The sequence below is a fragment of the Erinaceus europaeus genome, chromosome 12 (assembly GCF_950295315.1).
Source record: "Erinaceus europaeus chromosome 12, mEriEur2.1, whole genome shotgun sequence".
NCBI classification, from domain to species: Eukaryota; Metazoa; Chordata; class Mammalia; order Eulipotyphla; family Erinaceidae; genus Erinaceus; species Erinaceus europaeus.
In genome coordinates this window covers 29,014,110-29,033,653 of record NC_080173.1, presented here as the reverse complement: position 1 = coordinate 29,033,653, position 19,544 = coordinate 29,014,110, and positions in this window count along the sequence as shown.

Sequence of the window (19,544 nt, the reverse complement as noted above, 5' to 3'; positions counted from 1 at the left end):
GTCTGTGATAATTTAAAAAATCACACACAAAAAAATCAGTGTTAATAAGGAAAGATATCTCACTGGTTCCTTGTCAAGGATAAATGTTAGATCCTTGTCAGGATCAAACGCGAGCACCACATGGGAGGTGCAACAGTACTAGAAGATTTGGCACTGTATTCCCTTTTTCTCTCTCTGTCAATTTGAATGAAAACATGACCTAGGAGCAATTAAATAGTGGATGCACAATGCACTGATTGCACAAAAGAAAGAAAATATCAGTTACATATTTCTTGAAGGCTGTGAGGAGCCCTTGAAGAAATTTAATCAGAGTAAAGGCATAAGTTATGATCCCATGGACAGATTTCACAATATATATATAACATATACATTATATATATTAAAGTATACATCTCCATGAACTCTGCTTAGAAAAAATTCAGGGAGTCGGGCTGTAGCGCAGCGGGTTAAGCACAGGTGGCGCAAAGCACAAGGACCGGCATAAGGATCCCGGTTCGAACCCCGGCTCCCCACCTGCAGGGGAGTCGCTTCACAGGCGGTGAAGCAGGTCTGCAGGTGTCTCTCTAACTCTCCTCCTCTCTGTCTTCCCCTCCTCTCTCCATTTCTCTCTGTCCTATCCAACAATGACAACAACAATAATAACTACAACAATAAAACAACAAGGGCAACAAAAGGGAATAAATAAATAAAATAAAATAAATATTAAAAAAAGAAAAAATTCAAATAAGCAGTGCAAAAATAACTTAAATTTAAAAGGCAGATATTTCTGAGAAATGGGTAAAATTCCAAAGGTGACTGCAACAGAATCACACATGATAAACATTAAACAACATATGGGCAGTGCTGAACCATTCATTCAGTTAGAATTTTTCTAAGTACCTACTGTGTGCTATCAGTTTGTAAGCATTGGAAATGTAGTGATGGATGAGAAAAACCAATAAAGAACTATAACTTTTATCATCGTAGATAATGCTAGGTTAATTGTCAAAACTACTTGAGGAAGAAAAACAAAGAATTAAAGAGCAGTGCCTTAATTTAGGAAGGTTTGGAGTGGCAATAAAATATTTTAATTAAAATTTTTCTACTGAGAATAGACAGTCTTTGAATGATTATGTAAATTATAAATGAATTATATGCAAAGACATCAGTAGCATTATAGCTTAAAAATGACATTATAACTTTTAAATGTCAAGTAACCTTGGAAGTAAAATGCCACTCAATTAAAGAGCATTACAATCATGTATTGTCTGGCTGATCCCAAACCAAAGCGACCTACTTAGAAATGATATTCCACTAAGCCCATTCCTTCCACCCAGTAGAAGAATTTTAATGCTGATGAATTCAAATCATAAAATTTAGATAAAGTCCAATTGGAGCAAATACAGGAAACAAACAAAAAAAAAGTACATCCCCTGCCCAACACTAAATTTTCTAACTCTGCCCTGATCATGCCAAGACACCATAATGGTAGTTTAATAATGTAGTCAGCAGACTTTGCTCACATTTAGAAAGCTCAGGAAAATGAATAAGATTTGCAAACTAAATGGAGGAAAACTTCCCTTGGCAGAGCCTGTAGCAGAGAAATATCTGGTAATCAAATACCTGGTTGTCTCCATTCATAATGCAGGAGGTAAACTTTAAAGGGGAATTTGGACAAATAAAATTCTCAGAGTCAAATAAATAAATAAGCTCCCCTGCAATGGAAATGCCTGTGAATATGACTTGGAAAGACAGCCCAGAGATTTTCCATGGGCCTGTGGTCAAGTTTCAACAGATGTCAAGGGAGATAATTTTGTATTTCAGCATATTTTCTGGATAAATTTATCTCTTTACCTTTATATTTCATGAGGGCATGAGATAGAGAAACTTTTACCATTAAAATATGTCTTGGGTGTTTGGCAAATCAGTTCAGTGTTACATCGAGATCCATTATGTTTATATTCTATGCTTTGGCCTCTGCTGACAGAAAACCCTTAGAAATGTAAAGGTAATATGATACCTAGGAAGTTCTCACTTTCAGGAAGAAGACACTTTTCAAATATAAAAATTATAGTTGAATAAATGATTTCCTTATTTTTATTCAACTGGTCTATTACCTGTTTAAATTATTAAAATTCACCTACAGTTCAGAAACTCTATTACTTAGCCATGCTACTAGCATGTTGTCACCTAGTTCCTTCCTTGCTTTGCCTTCCCCCCCCTCAAATTACCAAGAAAATTCTAACATTTGTTCATCTTAGCTTTTTTTTACAGAAAAATTCTGACAGTTATTGTTAGCCATCCCCTACTACTTCTGAAACAAGAAATGTCAGAAGAGAAATAGATCATTAAAATTGTAGAATCTGGGGGCCTGTCAGTAGCATACTAGGTTAAGTTCACATAGTACTAAGTGCAAGGAAGCACTCAAGGATCCTGTTTGAGCCCCTAGTTCCCCACCTGCAGGGGTTGCTTCATGAGAGTTTCAGCAGATCTGCAGGTGTCTATATTTCTCTCTCCCTCTCTATCTTCTCCTGTCCTTTCAGTTTCTCTTTGTCCTATCCAATAAAATGGAAAAAACAAACAAAACAAGCAGTGGATCATAGTACTGGTATTGAGCCCCAGTGACAACTCTGGAGGCAAAAAAAAAAAAAGTAGAATCTACTTTGCATATTCTCCTAGTCAGTAAAAGTATAATTATAGATATATTTTTACATGATGAATCAAGTATAAGCCACATTTTAAAAGAACATTTGCTTATGAAAATTTTTTAAAATCATTAATTTGAAGGAGTAACTGGTAAACAAATTGCTTCAACAGCTATGAAATCCCTTTAGTTCAACTAGTACTGTAGATTTGATATTGAGATCCATTAAAATAGTAATAAAGCAAGGAACATATCTATAATCTGCAAGTAATTTAAGGGGATAAAAACTGTATCTGAATAGTCCACACAGGGGTACTGAGTACTTTAACAAACTTTCTTCATACTGTCAAGTTACGTTATAAATATTTAAGAAAAAAAAGTCATAGAGTTCAGCACCTAGAGTCACATGCTATCTTTCAAACTTGTCTCTGCTACTTAATAACACAAAATTATATTTGCTTGGTTTAATTTAATTGGTCAAATGAAGAAAACAGGAGTCACTGTGGGGAGCTGTGAGGATTAGATGAGATAATATGTACAACAAATTTAAAGTAGTGACTAAGATCTTCTAGTGCTTGAATAAATATAAACCATTCTGCCTATTTGATATTTTATTCATTAAATAGATACATTCAATAAAAGGATAAGATAGTTTATGGACATTTAGATATCTGATATATAGCCAATTATACTGTTGTACTGTTTATTTTTCTACATAAAAATAAAGAAATTGATATTTTAGGGACTTTTACTTTTAAATGCTGTCACTCATGTCCATTGCAGATCTCCCTGAAGGAAAGGAAAATGAGGGGTCAAACTGACTCAGAAGTTGACAGCTTCTAACCTCACTTATAAACCAACTTTGTATGAATCAAACGACTCTCCCCAGGGAACTCTTGTGCAAGCCTCTGATTTATGAAAGTATTTCTTTGGGGGTTTGGGGTTTGTTTTTCCAGGTTTATCTCTGGAAGAGCTTAATAAAGCTAAGAGTCCAGCAATTTTATTAAACTCTATTCAATTTCAGCATTTTTAAAGTACATATAGAAATCACACTGGCAATGGCTATTTAAACTTCCCAGTGGATGCCAAAAATAACAAAAGGATACTTAAATGACCATTTTTAAGCAGAGCTAGCGGCATGTGGTCTAATTATCCAACTACATGAGAAATTCTATGGATTTTCACCAGAGTATAAGGGTTTGATATACACAATTCAAAATGCAAATGGCCACCTCACTGGGGTGTATAGTTCTCTGACTCTAAATATAAAGTTCCAGTCTAACAAGGTAAGTTTCTACTCTTGTTTTCCTCTTATTAATTTAGAAGAAAGAACAAATGGTCAAAATGGTGAGTTGATATTGCTAAGCCACTGACAAGTGTAAGTTAGTAAAATATCATTATGCTAAGTTTTTTCCTTTTGTCTGCAGCACAACCTTTAAGGTAGTGATTGTGCACATTTTACAAATGGAAGATACAACCCTAAGAAATGAAGATTAAGGATGCAACACTAAGAAATGATTAGCCCAGAAGAAAGCATAGAAACTCATGTCCTAGTTTTGAGCCACTTGCCAATTTGGATTTCTTCTTTACCTTGTTGATAATCTCTTCTCTGTATATTTAAGTGCCATGCTCCATTGTTTCCATTGAACACTGGTGGGCAGCCTCAAGTATCACAATGCTAGGAAAGAGTTTGGGATGTTTATGCCTCAGTTCCACTTCCTCCCCAACCCCTTTTTACACTTGTGGGTTTTAACAAAAGCTCATGACCTCTACCTATGGCTTCAGTTCTTGCCAGAAGTCCTTCCCCAGGTAAGTCTAATTGAGTTTTTCTAAGTGTTCTCTCTTTTTATCCCTTCCAACTCTCCATGGATGTTTCACTTTCTTATTCTTTGAATTCTGCACAGACCTCCATCATATAGTTATTACATTAGGCTCTCTTCCACCCCTCAGTTTAAGAGTGTCATCCACTTTCTGCTGAAGGAGGGTGACCCCTTACAGTTACCTCCTCTTCAACTACCCAAAATCAGTCATCTCATGCCTCCCATGTAAACTGTTTCAACTCCTAAAACTTCACCTCCACACATTTATCCACAAAAGTAAAGGCAAATGATAGTAGCTTGCTCTTCCCCTCACTAGTTTCTCTCATTTGCATATTCACACTTTTACTCTAGCATGGACATTTCTTGATGTGCTTAAATCCATTTTCACTTATTCCACTGCAATTTTTATTATTCCCTAGAGGTCTCCTGTAAGGTCCCACAAATAGTTTACCCTAACTATACTTATATAAAAATATCATTCCTTGACTTTCTTTTCTTCATCACTTTTTAACAAACATATATTCATGAATTAATTCAGCAATATGTAATGCGAGTCTACTGTATGTTAGGCACTCTCTTTAGGAACCATAGATTACTGTTGTAGATAAGATTCAGAAGCCCCATGCCCTCCTTGTTTTCTCTCCTGACTCTTTTCTAACTTAAGAAATGTGCCTAAAGCAACACTAGGGTGAAAGTATAAAAACTGCCAAACCTAAACAGTTTCCTAAAGTTTGCTAGACAAGCATAACGATACTGCTAATTAAAGTTAGAACTAAGAATAACAGCAATATATGGTATTAATAAAACTGAGATAAAATGAACAGCCCATAACAGCTGGAGACTAGGAGATTGAACCCAAGTCCTTGTGCACTGTAATGTGTGCACTTAGCCAGGTGAATACTTATTGACTCATCATCGCCATAGTTCATAGATTATGTTTCCTAGAACTAGAAAAATACACTTCCTTCTTGACCTTACTTTAAATGTACTTTGATAGCTATGTGGTTTCAGCCTTCAGGATTTTAAATACCAAATAGTGTTTCACTTCAGAGTGGCTGCTAATCTAGCAATACTCAATGATGCAACCTAGAGCCTATCTAGAACCCAGGCACTATTTTAGAAGCTCCTGTGGGTTTGTGGAAGGACATGAAATGGGCCCAAAAAACTTAATTTAAAGTTAATAAAATAGTGATGACAAGCCTTCATCTCCAACTTGTTGTCAGATTGTAAATGCTGACTGATGCTCCAGCAATCTTCAATTTACATATTAAGAAAAATCTCTCAGTGAGAACAGCACAGCCATTTTAGTTGATAAAACTTCAGACTCATTCAGGATGATGCAATTACAAGAGAACAAAGTGTTCAGAGACTGGTAACCAAAGGCAGGGAATTTCCCAGTACAAAAGGCACTTCAAACTGTATGTAGTATTTTGGTTTTAAACGGCACTGGTAAACCTTAAGTCAATTCTCACAGGTTAGTTGGTCACCAAAAGGAAAAGATTTGGCTACTGTTTCAGCAATGCATCACCCGAAATCGTGAATTAATTCACATGCTCATGGTACTTGACCAGGATGAAATGAGAATATTGGTTACCTATGCAAAACCAAGAGGTTGTACAAATTCACTCATTTTTGTTTTTAAAAAATGTAATCATAAAAAGAGTTAAATTAGAGGAAACAATTAGAAAACCAGATTTTTATTTGTTCGTTTTTGTATAGTCATTGTTCCTAGAACCTCCCTCCAAACCACTGGATCCCCTAAGCATCTAAACACTTAGGGTGAGGAAATGCAAATAAAACAAACACAATGAACTATCCTCTCTCACCTATAAGAATGTTCTATGTCAAAAAGATTGGAAAAAACAAGTGTTAGTGAGGATGTAGGAAAAAAACCAAAATTCTCCTAAATTCTTGGGGAAAAGTAAATTAGTGTTCCTTCTATGGGAAATGATATAAAGATCTCTTAAAAAATCAGAAATGCAATATCATTCTAGGCATTTGCACTAAGAGTTTGAAATATTGATTTGAAAGGATATATGGGGCAGGGAGACAGCATAATGATTATGCAATAAGACTTTTATGCTCAAGGTTTCAAAATCCCAGCTTGAATCACTGGCACCATAAGTCATAGCTTACCAATGATCTGGTGAGGAAGAGAGAGAGAGAGAGAGAGAGAGAGAATAACTGCTCTTTCATGCTCATAGCAGCACTATTCACAATAACCAAGCCATGGAATCAACTTAAATGATCACTAGCAGGTGACTATATAAATAAGATATAAGGTGTATAGTCCACAGAATACTAACTACTCTTCTATTCATAAAAAAACAAACAAACATGAAATGTGCCTTTGGGACAAAATAGATAGTGCTAAGTGAAATAAAGAAGGTTTATATGTGCAATATAAATAGATAAAGTAAACCAATGGGCAAAGACCAATAAAATAAACTCTTTGAGTTGGTGAAAACTATGACTTGAAAGAGTAATATGGTGAAAGGAAAGAGGACACTTTTTGATAATGAGATTACACCAAATTTAGGAAGGTACCATGATTCTCATATAAATAAAGAAATATACAGTTATCTGAAATCCCCTAACATTCTAAACCAATAAGAGAAGTTTTCTAAAAATGTGCTAAATCAATGGGATTGGGAGACAGCTCACCAATTTCTCTCCTCTCCGTGTGTTACAAACTCCTTGAGAGGCTGCTTCTGTCACGAATTTCTCCTCTTACAGAGAAATTCCTATCACCCGTCCAAGCTGGTTTCCGCCCAGGAAGATCTACCTGTGAACAAGTCCTGGCCCTCTCAACTTACACTGAAAATGGATTCCAGAAGAATTTAAAGATGGGTGCTGTCTTTGTAGATCTCACAGCAGCCTATGACACAGTCTGGCACCGTGGTCTCCTAGTCAAGATCTCAAGATGCCTGCCTCCATGGGTGGCCAACACTATATCGTTTCTTCTCCAAAACAGAAGATTCCGGGTACATCTGTGTGACAAGTCTAGCAGATGGAGACTTGTCTCAAGTGGCCTCCCCCAGTGCTCTGTTCTGGCTCCTACACTATTTAATATTTACATCAATGACCTTCCAGAAACTTCTTCAAGGAAGGTCATCTACGCCGATGACATCTGCTGTGTTACTCAGGCATCCAAGTTTGACATCCTCGAGGAAACACTCACGAAAGACATGTCTCTGATATCTGATTACTGTAAAAAATGTCGACTAATCCCTAGCAATGCAAAAACGGTATCATCTGTTTTCCATCTACACCATGCCTCGGCCTCGCGTGAGCTTAATGTGCAGCTTGGCAATACGAGAATCCGGCATGAAGCCCAGCCAGTCTATCTTGGCGTTACTCTTGATCGCACTCTGTCATTTCACGAACACCTCATAAAAACTGCAGCAAAGGTGAGGGCAAGGAATAACATCATTGCAAGACTGGCCAGCTCCTCATGGGGCGTGAGCACTTCCACACTACAATCATCATCTCTGGCATTATGCTATTCCACTGCAGAATACTGTGCCCCAGTATGGTTCCGTAGCCCCTATGTCCACTTGGTCGATTCCAAATTATATTCCTCCATGAGGATAATTTCTGGAACCATCCGTTCCACCCCGGTTCCATGGCTGCCAGTTCTTAGCAACATCGCCCCGCCAAATATTCGTCGGGATGCGGCATCATCTAAGTTCATTTCCCACGTCTACGCTCGACCGGACCTGCCAATATACGCAGATATCTTCGCCCACCCTGTTCAATGCTTGACGTCTCGTCATCCAATCTGGTCCCCTACGCCTACACTGAACTTCTCTGTTCCAGACTCTTGGAAACAGAGTTGGCAGTCAGCTGAAGTAAAGAACAAACACCTCATCACAGACCCCTGCAAGCGTCAACCCGGCTTTGACCTAGTACGTTATGATTGGGCCCTCCTCAATCACTATCAAACAGGCCATGGCCGGTGCGCTGCTATGTTCCATCGCTGGGGAGCCAGAGACGACCCGAACTGCCCCTGTGGCTACAGACAGACTATGACCCACATAGTCAATGACTGCCACCTCTCCAGATTCAAAGGAGGTCTCGAAACTTTACATCAGGCTCAACCTGACGCTGTTGACTGGCTACGGAAGAAGGGCAAAAGCTAGAAGAAGAAGAAGAATACAGACTGACTAAATCCCTGTGTTAGCTTTTAACCTCATGCTGCTTTGTTTATGAGGCCAAAGGTGGTAGGGCAAGTGCCTCAACCAGTAGAGCATTGGCTTTATGTGCCTAGGGCTCCTGGGTTGATTCCTGGCCCTGCATGTCTGGAGTGGTTCTGAATCTCTCTCTCTCTCTCCCACCCCCACTGTCTCTCATGTGAATCATAATATAATAAAGAAAACAAATCTAAAAAAAATTCAAAGACATGGAGAAGTGGTAAAAGGGAAAATGTAGAAATTATTAAGAAAAGTGAGAAAAGCAAAACTTGCCCAGATAGGAGGAAACCTAAGAAGTTTGATGATCTAGTAAAATTTGTGAGGTGAGGAACGTTTTTATACCACTATTCAAATGTACCCCTGCCTGAAAAACATCACTAACAAGAATACTTCCACATACTTCACACAGTGTAAATTCACACCTCTTAAGTGAAGTTTTCCCACAACTCTATAGTGAGATTTTTATCTAGTGCTAACAATTCAGGGTTCAGTTGGAGGGAAAATACTGGTGTGTGCAGGACTGGTGCATGCCATATGTAAAGAAAATTTTTAAAAAATAAGAAAATTAGAAGAATTGAGAATTTTAACTTCAGGATAACAAAAGCTGGATTAGGGAACCAGGGACATAACTCATTTAGACTGTGCACTGCCATGTACACAACCTTAGCCTCCACCGCATTGAAGGAGGCTTCCACACTGTGGTCTCTTTCACTCCTTATCTTTTTGCCTTTCTATCCCTATCTAAATTTTTAAAATTATGACAGTTAACAATGAACAGATAAGTAAGCACTTAGACCTTGTAGTATCCCCTAAAGTCTTTTTTGTAATTGATTAGGTTGTCAGAAAATTCACGATGCATGTTTGCATGAAAAACAGGAAAATACATGATGACTTTCCTGACAACCCAACAGAAAATATGCATTAATTCATTCATTCATTCATTTGCAAGCCCTGTGACAGTGCTAGAGAAACAAAGGGAGCAAAACCAAATATATTTCTGCTGTTAGGGCACATATCTAATAGAGATAATATATAATGATAAAAAGAACTCATATGAATAAGTGAGAGATTATGATAAGTGCTCCAAATAATAGATAAGCTAGATGACATGTTTTTGTCTCATACACAAAACTACAACCAATTATTAGAGTGAATAGGAATCCATTTTAATGTATTATTTAAAAGAATTTTTTAATTATCTCTATTTATTGGATGGAGACAGCTAGAAATTGAGAGGAATGGGGGAAAGAGAGAGAGAGAGACAGCTGTAGCCCTGCTTCATCACTCATGAAGCTTTCCCCCTTGCAAGTGGGGACCGGGGGTTTGAACCCAGGTCCTTGCACATTGTAGCATGTGCACTCAACCAGGTATACCACCATCCATGCCCAAAGAACTTTAAAACAAATCTTCACAATCCAGAAATGGCCTCACAAATGAGTGTCCTTTCCATTGGGGATTTTTGCTAAGTCTGAAGACATGCAAAACCTGATTTGAATACTAAGGGAAACCAAAGGTACATCCCTGAATGCCTTCTCAGTCCCCTCTCTGAGGAAGCTAGGACTCCATCATGCTGAAATATTTTTTTCGTAGATGACAACCAGAATTTACTAGACTGAATTTCCAGGAGTTGGGATATTTATTGAAAGAAGTATCTCTTTCTACATATAGTGGGTAATCAAGCAGAAATGAGTCTCCTATACTGCTCAATAATACTTTGTACTTTCACTGACAGCACTGATATATTCAGTTTTACTCACTGCCCCAGAAGCTATATGAGGACAGAAGCTGATAGGACAAGTTCATCATTGAGTCATCAGTGCCTGGAACTTTGTTAAATGTTAAATCTTTGTTAAATGGACAAATGAATATGGCACTGAAGTGTACTAGTGCAAACATGCTCACTTAGTTTTAGAAACTTTCCTCTACTATTAAAGGATCTTATAATTGAACTTTCTTGAATAGTTAATGAACATGAAGTCATTCAATCTCTTGCCTTCCTATTAATAACAAGGTTTTTTTCCCCCCACAGGGTAAGTATACACTATATATAGTCCTTCAAAAGTTCCAATTTTAATAAGTAATTAAGTAATGTAGAAAGACTAAGAATCTGTTAAGTAAGAGACAACTCCATGAACTTGCCCTCTAAGTAATTATTCACCTACTACCCATTCTTTTCTAAGTTTTTTCAAATTATTTATCCAGGAAAAAAATAATTCTGTAAACAGAATGCATGACACTTAAGAAGTTATCATATTTTGGGTAACATTTGCAGGCTGGCACTGTATGTTTTGTGAAAGATTCAAGCTATGCTTTTGTCAGTGAAAAGAAGAATATATTAAAGAAAATCAATAAAAAACCTAAGGCACTATATGCAAAATGTTACAGGTTTATTCATTGAAAAAATTATTAACCATACTGTAGAACTTAGCCAGTTCAGAGATACATTAAATTATCTACATATAGTATTGTAGTAGATAATGTATTGATCTACATTCATTTTTCTCTTTTCTTTGTGACTATCTCCTGATTTATACAGTGTGCATTATTGCCTATGTCATGAATTAGTCAATTTATTCTAGGTCCAGTATGTGTTCTGACTGAAATTTTTCTAAACTAATTGTCATGTTGGTATTCTTTAGAAAGTTTTTACCAATGTCTTTGAAGGCTCTTTAAGTGACAGAGAAAGAATGAGTTTTGAATAATGATTTTTCTCTCAACTGCTAAAATGGGAAAAATGAGTAAATAGTTTGTAAGAAATTCTATAGATCCACATCACTTCATGGAAAATGAAGCTAGCATAAGACTTCTCAGTAGAAACGGAGCTCTGATTCCCCAGAGACACACCTTACTAGGGAAAAAGAGAGGCAGACTGGGAGTATGGACCGACCAGTCAACGCCCATGTTCAGCGGGGAAGCAATTACAGAAGCCAAACCTTCTACCTTCTACAACCCTCAATGACCCTGGGTCCATGCTCCCAGAGGGCTAGAGAATGGGAAAGCTATCGTGGGAGGGGGTGGGTTATGGAGATTGGGTGGTGGGAATTGTGTGGAGTTGTACCCCTCCTACCTTATGTTTTTATTCATTAATCCTTTCTTAAATAAAAAAATTTTTTAAAAAAAGAAACGATCTTTGCTTTGGGTCTGCATTTAAGCAGTAACTTGTGCCTACGAGGAAAATACTTTATCTTAAAACAGTTGTGTCACATACAGAGATCCCTCCTCCCTCTCCTCCTCCTTTTCAATGGAAATCCCATAATTTTGGTTTGTGCTTCAAGTAAGGCCAAAACTATCCCTAATCTGTAGTTTGAACATTTGTATCCAAATACAGGGAAATGCCTTTTCAGTCTGATAAGAAAAACATATGAACTCATGAAATGACTTCTTCAGGTGAAGAAATGGTTCAGCACCTCTCCTCATACTGACTGTCACTGCAAGAAGCTTCCATCATAGGGGCATGTCCGTCAGTGTCACACAAATGCCAGTCCTTGTCTCTGGGATAAGGGGATTCCAGTCTCACAACACGCCTGAGTGATTTTTTTCTTTATAGGTCTGCCCCGAAGTTGAATACCCTTTAGACTACAAATCAGTGTCATCCAAGGAAAACTCCAGGAGAAAGTTAAATATCAGCAGCAAACTATGTAACTTGTGTTTCTATTAAGTGACAAGAAGCAATAAGGAAAACAGAACAAGAATGGGCTAAAAAGAAAAACTAAGGGAGTTGGGCTGTAGCGCAGCGGGTTAAGCGCAGGTGGCGCAAAGCACAAGGACCGGCATAAGGATCCCGGTTCAAACCGGGCTCCCCACCTGCAGGGGAGTCTCTTCACAGGCGGTGAAGCAGGTCTGCAGGTGTCTATCTTTCTCTCCTCCTTTCTGTCTTCCCCCTCCTCTCTACATTTCTCTCTGTCCTATCCAACAACGACAACAACAATAACTATAACAATAAAACAACAAGGGCAACAAAAGGAAATAAATAAAGTAAATATTAAAAAAAAGAAAAGAAAAACTAAAATAATTATAGAATTTAGGAGCTTAATAGGAACAAAGTCTCAATAGGAAGAGATGCAAGAATCTGTACAGAAATAAAGAATTTTTTTCTACGTATGGCAACAAATTCTTTTCCTATGTGCACAATTGTTAAGTCCTTAATAATTTAGAAGCTGCTTCACCAGATATTAGCTCCCTGAGTTTTGGTATTTTCGGAATATGATTTGAGATTATTTTTCAGGAGGTAGACAGCACCATTACAAGACCAATACATAAAAGTGAAATGTTAAAGTAGGAATCTGTATGTTCCAATATAACTACCATGAAGATGTTAGAATGACTTTTCTCTTCCTGAAAATGTCCGCCATGAAAAGCCAAATCCTAGTCAAACTTGTGTGAGAAATCTGAACAAAAGGAGTTAGTTCATTTGATTAGAGATGGAGTCACCAGTGGTAAAGAATGCTTCTGTGTGCAAGCATTTATTACCATAAAAGAAATGGCCTTACCAAAATACTGACAGTTCTCCAAGTTCCTCATAGGAGACTCATCTTTTCCAATGAAAACTAGCTACATATACACCTTTTTTTTTTTTTTGCCTCCAGGGTTATTGCAGGGGCTCGGTGCCTGAACCATGAATCCACTGCTCCTAGGAGCCATTTTTTCTCCCTTTTGTTGCCCTTGTTGTTGTAGCGTTGTGTCTATTACTGTTTTTGTTGATGTCGTTCATAGTTGGATAGGACAGAGAGAAATCTAAAGAGAAGGGGAAGACAGAGAGGGGGAGAGAAATACACCTGCAGACCTGTTTCACCGCCTGTGAAGCTACTCTCCTGCAGGCTCCAACCGGGATCCTTAGGCGGTCACTGCTCTTTGCGCCATGTGTGCTTTACCTGCTGTGCCACCGCCCGACCCCCCATATACACCCTTTTAACTGCAGCTCCACCCTTAAGTAACCAATAGTTGAATGGCAATGCCTGTCATTTGTTTAAAAATCATGCAGACTTCAGGTGTGGAATGACAACCCTTCAGCTTCATCACTCGGGTGAGACCTTTCCTTTCATAGTATTCTCTAATTCCATTTCAGGTGTTCCACTCCCCAATAAAGTCCCCAAACCTAGAAATAGTCCAGGCCCCCTGAGATAGAGCATATGTTCACACGTGCCCATAAACTAGGGAAAAATGTATACCTGAAAGCAGGAGTACACAAGAGCCTTCAGGGAATACCCAACACTTCATCTGCACTATTCCAGTCTTTAGGTCCATGGTTGTTCAACAATTTGTTTGGCTTTACATGTTAACTCTCTTTTCAGCCACCAGGTTCCGGATGCCAGCACAATGCCAACCAGACTTCCCTGGACAGACAACCCCACCAATGTGTCCTGGTGCTCTGTTTCCCCAGAGCCCCACCCTACTAGGGAAAGAGAGAAGCAGACTGGGAGTATGGATTGACCAGTCAACTCCCATGTTCAGAGGGGAAGCAATTACAGAATCCAGACCTTCCACCTTCTGCAACCCACAATGACCCTGGGTCCATACTCCCAGAGAGATAGAGAATGGGAAAGCTATTCAGGGGAGGGGATGGGATATAGAGATCGGGTTATGGGGATTGTGTGGAACTGTACCCCTCTTATCCTATGGTTTCGTTAATGTCTCCTTTCTAAAAAAAAAGCACAACAAAAGGGAAAATGAATAAATATAAAAATATTAAAAAATCATGCGTTATCTTTTTCATGTAAATTAGAACATGTTAACATTAATAAAATAATATACAAAATAGAGTACAACTAAATGTATTCTGTCAGTCATGAGGATAGCTCATCTGGCATAGCATAGGGCTTGCAGGCTTGAGGTTCCCAGCTACCACATGTGCCAGGGTAGTGCTCTGGCTTCCCCCTGCCTCTGTCTCTTTCACATTAATCTCTATCTTATATAAAAAGATCTTTGAAATTATTCTATTTCTTCCATTCAGATAATTATAGGTGGATAATTTTTGTGTTTTCTTTCTTTTTTATTTTTATTTTTTTACTGGACAGAGACAAATTGAGAGTGGAGGAGATGTAGAGAGGGAGAAACAGAGACACCTGCAGACCTTCTTCACCACATGCTTTCCCCTGCAGTTGGGAAGGGGGGGCTCCAACTGGAATCCTTAAGCATAGTAACTTGAGTGCTTAACCCAGTATATGCCACTGCCCAGCCCCCAGGTGGATAAATTTTGCAGTTTGTCTATGTATACATCTTAGGTGGACTAGCTAAATATACACACACATTATTATATCAAAGTAGAATCACTCCTTTAATTGATTTGATGTTTTTATTTTAATTTTGCTAGAACTGACAAAGAACCATCTTTGTTTCATGAAGTACTGTCATGATGTACACACATGTATAACCCTTTGTCAAAATCTCTGCTTATTCGCCTATGAAAGGAACAATGATGTAATGATGTGAGCTGAATGTTGTCGAGGGATTTATACACCCATTTATTTATTTATTTCTGAATGCTATTTTCATCCAATAAGAGTAGAACTGAGGGAGTCGGGTGGTAGCACAGCAGTTTAAGTGTACATGGCGCAAAGTGCAAGGACCGGCGTAAGGATCCTAGTTCAAGCCATAAGTTCGAGGTCCCCACCTGCAGGGGAGTCACTTCACAGGTGATGAAGCAGGTCTGCAGGTGTCTATCTTTCTCTCCGCTTTTCTTTCTCCCCCTCCTCTTGGCATTTCTCTCTTTCCTAACCAACAACAGAGACAACAATAATAACTAAAACAATTAAACAAGGGCAACAAAAGAGAATAAATAAAAAAATATTTAAAAAGTAGAACTGGATAGTTGTAATAGAAATGTAAAGAGTCTAGCCAAGAGTAATAGTTATATTTCACTGGATATGGTACACACCTTGGAATGCATGGGAGTCATGTTCGAAATTTGTTGCCATATATGAGGTACATTAAACTGGGGAGAGTTTCTGTTCTGTGTTGTCAGAAAAATGAAGAAAGAAAATAAAAATTTATGCAATATTTATTATCAGGTCTATTATTGAGTAAGTTTGTCAACCACTGACCTAACTAGAGTCCACAAATAACTAGAGAGAGCAATGTGTAATAGGACATCATCCACAATAGGACAAACATTGTACAATAGGACATAGCCTCCCCAGTTTGTAAAACTCATGACTACAGACAGATCTTTTCCAATTCAACTACTTTTTACATTTTCACATTTTTAAATTAGTCCAAAGATTCTATGTGACTATCTTTACTTATCACTAGAATAGTATTAAAGAATACTATTAGAGAAATGTAACTCCATGTGTCTTTTAACCACAGAAATTGTTATATAAGATATAAATGGAAACAAAATCAAACAAAATGAGATGTCATAAATTTGTCTCATAATAATCTGTAATAACCACAACTATGCATATTCTTAAACATTTAATATAAAAATGATTGTTAAATAAAAGTCTTAAAAGGAATTTCAGTTCTTAGGTTTTTCGTTTGAAACAGCTAAGAATTTTAGAATGAGTTCCCTTTGCTTATGAGCAAGATCTGTAAGACTTAGAAACTAAGCTGAAGGAAAAGCACATTTAGCTTTTCATTAAATCTGAAGCACAAAGAGATGTCTAAAATTGAACAAATTCCTCATTAATTAAATTTTAATCCGCATGGCTATACTATTTGCCAGGAAACCATCCAAATACAAACTCCATAGGATGCCTTTATTGCCATTATTTTAAGAGCCATTTAAAAGATATTCTTTGGGATAAAGATTGGGTGATTTATCATGGTTTTATGCTCCTTTAATCTGCTCCATCTTCCCATTGTAAAATAAATATTGGTTTTAAAATAAATGGTTCTGCTCAGGTTTTGATGAGAAATATTGGCTTGTAAATCACAGGTTCACATATGCCAAGCATAAGCCCAATGTTAACTAGCCCATTCTGACAAAAAAAAAAAAAAAAGAAAAGAAAAGAAAAAGAAAGAAAGAAAAAAAGAGAGAAAGAGCCAGCTTTATAGAACAAAATGTAAGGAATACAATTACTTAAGTGTATTACCAGTATTGCAATTCAGTTAATTACAGTATAGCTAGTTTTCTTTTTACCCACTCCCCTTTTTTAAATTCTCAATGTAATCACTAGTTGATATCAAAATGGTTCTCCAATTGGACTTTTGATAAATGTATTTTTTTACAACAACTCTTACTACATTTACTCTGACTCCAATAATAAATTAGCTATGGGGGCCAGGCGGTAGCACAGCAGGTTAAGCACAAGGACTGGTCTAAGGATCTGGGTTTGAGTCACCGGCTCCCCACCTGGAGGAGGGGTCACTTCACAAGTGGTGAAGCAGGTGTCTATCTTTCCCTCTCCCTCTCTGTCTTCCCTTCCTCTCTCGATTTATTTCTGTCCTATCCAACAACAACAATAATAACAACAAAAAGGGCAACAAAAGAGAAAAAATAGCCTTCAGGAGCAGTGAATTTGTAGTGCAGGCACCGAGCCCCAGCAATAACCCTGGATACTAAGTGAGAATTATTTAAGTGAGAATAAATACAAGGAAATCTGGAAATTTATTAATCTGTTACATAAGTAATACTTATATTATTTTTTTATCAATCTGGATGCCAAATCAATTAAAAGTTACTTCCTCCCTCAAGGACCCTGAGTCCATGCTCCCAGAGGGCTAGAGAATGGGAAAGCTATCATGGGAGGGGGTGGGTTATGGAGATTGGGTGGTGGGAATTGTGTGGAGTTGTACCCCTCCTACCTTATGTTTTTGTTCATTAATCCTTTCTTAAATAAAAAATTAAAAAAATAAAAATAAATAAAAAATAAAAAAGTTACTTCCTTAGACTGTTCCGCAGATCTCTGATGAATACAGTCTATGCATTTTTCTACAGAAAGTACAATGGCTTACTGGTTAAAAAAACTTTGCAAACTATCTCTGATTTAAAACTAGTTGTATTATTTGTTTTCAACATGTCATACACTAGTGATAACATTTGCAAACTATAATAAAAAGTGCACTTGGATACTGTGACAATGCCAAATAGCTATAAATGCTTTTAAGCCATAGAGCTGGGTGGTAGCACACCTAGTTGAGTGTACACATTACCCTGTACATGGATATTGGCTAGAGCCCTTGCCACCAGCAGGGGAGCAGTGAAGCAGGTGTCCATCTTTCTCTTTCTCTACCTCTCCCCTCTCAATTTCCCTCTGTATCATCAAATAAAGTAGGGGGAAAAAAAGAAGAAAAGAAAAAAGAAAAAATGGCTGCCGGGAGCAGTTAATTCATAGTGCTGGCACCAAGCATTAGTAGAAACCCTTGGGACACACACAAACACATTAAAAAAAAAAGTTCTGAACTTTTTATTCTCCAATAGAAGCACAAGGTCAACCCCATGGGTAAATTTAAACTCCATAGTAGACCCATTGAAATGTAAAAAAGAAATAAATAAGATTAATTATAATAATTTATGTAATAAAGTATATACACAATTTACCTTTTCAAAGTGTAGTCACCATAAAGATATATAATTGACTAAAACAGAAATAGACACATTGTTCAGTAGAATAGAATTGAGAGCCAAGAAATAAACCCCCACACCCAGAGTTATCTAAGTTTTGACAAGGGGGTCCAGTTTTTTACATGGACAGTATCTTCAACAAATAGTGCTGGGAAAATTAAGTTGGAATGTGCAGAAGAATGAAACTGAACCTGTACATTTGCCACACACAAAAGTAAACTCTAAATGGATCAGAGTCTTGGATTTTAAAGCATAAACTATCCATATTTAGAGAAAAATATTGGCAAAACGCTTTGGTATATAAGTTTTATAGGCATATTCAATGGCACATGTCCAGTTACAAGGAAGACTAAAACAAAAATAATGTTATTGCATCAAATTGAAAGCTTCTGCACAGCAAAAGGAGCCACCAGCTAAACAAAGAGAGTCCTTATAGAATGGGAGAAAATCTTTACATGCTATACATCAGACAAGAGGCTAATAACCAAAATATATAAATATCTCACCAAACTCAGCAACGAATAATCAAATGACCTCATCTAAAAATGGGGAAAGAAGATGAACAGAATATTCACCAAATATGAGATCCAAAAGGTCAACAGACATCAAAAATATTCCAACTCATTGATTATCAGAGAAAAGCAAATTAAGACAACAGTAAGATACCACTTCACCCTTATGAGAATGTCATATATCAGAAAAGATCGCAACAACAAAGGTGGGGGAAGTTGCAGGGAAATGTCTTGCATTGCTAGTAGGAATATAAAATGGCCTAACCCCTGTGGAGAGCAGCCTGGAGAACTCTCAGAAGGCTAGAAATGTATCTATCCTTTACCTATCAATTCTTCTCCTAGGGGTATATCCAAAAAAGTCAAACATACCCATCCAAAAAGATCTGTGTATAGGTATGCTACTTATGTTCATAGTAACACAATCTGTAATAGCCAAAAACGTGGAAGTAACATAGGTGTCCAACAATAGATCTGTGGCTAAGAAAGTTGTGGGATAATATATGTGCAATGGAATACTATTCAGCTATAAAGAATAATGAAGTCACCTTCTTCCTCTCCTCATGAATGGAGCTTGAAGGAATCACATTAAGTAACACAGTCAGAAAGAAAGAGATGAATATGGCATGATCTCACTCGTGGAGAGACATTGAGAAATAAGAACATTAAGAACAGAGAGAGGGGGAGTCGGGCAGTAGCACAGTGGTTTAAGTGCATGTGGCGCAAAGCGCAAGGATACCAATTCAAGCCTCCAGCTTCCCACCTGCAGGGGAGTCACTTCACAGGTGGTGAAGCCGGTCTTCAGGTGTCTATCTTTCTCTCCCCCTCTCTGTCTTCACCTGCTCTCTCCATTTCTCTCTGTTCTATCCAACAACAATGACATCAATAACAACA